At 43.6% G+C, this 509-nt stretch overlaps 1 non-coding gene across 1 annotated transcript; it reads right to left on the reverse strand.

Moving 5' to 3' along the window:
- Positions 1-270: 270 nt before the first annotated feature.
- Positions 271-341, reverse strand: TRNAG-GCC. The gene has a single exon. It is a non-coding gene; the product is annotated as a tRNA-Gly (tRNA).
- Positions 342-509: the final 168 nt, after the last annotated feature.

The following is a 509-nucleotide window of genomic DNA, read 5'->3' on the forward strand; positions in this document are numbered from 1 at the left end:
TTAAGGCTGATTAAGGCTCACTAATTAAGGCTCATTAATTAAGGCTCATTAATTAAGGCTTGTTATTAATGCTCATTAATTAAGGAACATTAATTAAGGCTCATTAATTAAGGCCCATTAAGGCTCATTCATTAAGGTTAACCCACTAAGGTCCGTTAATTAAGGCTCACCCATTAAGGTCCATTCATTAAGGCTCATTAATTAAAACTCATTAATTAAAACTCATTAATTAAGCTCCATTAATTACCGTAAGATAAAAGCAAAGCGACCTGCATTGGCCGGGAATCGAACCCGGGCCTCCCGCGTGGCAGGCGAGAATTCTACCACTGAACCACCAATGCGGCACATAGGGCCCCATTCAATCCCTGCTTATCCACTTCTGATTGGCTGCGCAAACCGAGGTGGGCGGGGCGAAGCGCGGATCCGCGCTTCTGATTGGCTGCTTGTTTTCTTCTCTTTTCAACCCTATATATCCCCTATATAACCCCTATATCCCCCCATATCCCCCC

This window comes from Coturnix japonica, unplaced genomic scaffold, assembly GCF_001577835.2.
Source record: "Coturnix japonica isolate 7356 unplaced genomic scaffold, Coturnix japonica 2.1 chrUnrandom496, whole genome shotgun sequence".
Classification (NCBI taxonomy): domain Eukaryota; kingdom Metazoa; phylum Chordata; class Aves; order Galliformes; family Phasianidae; genus Coturnix; species Coturnix japonica.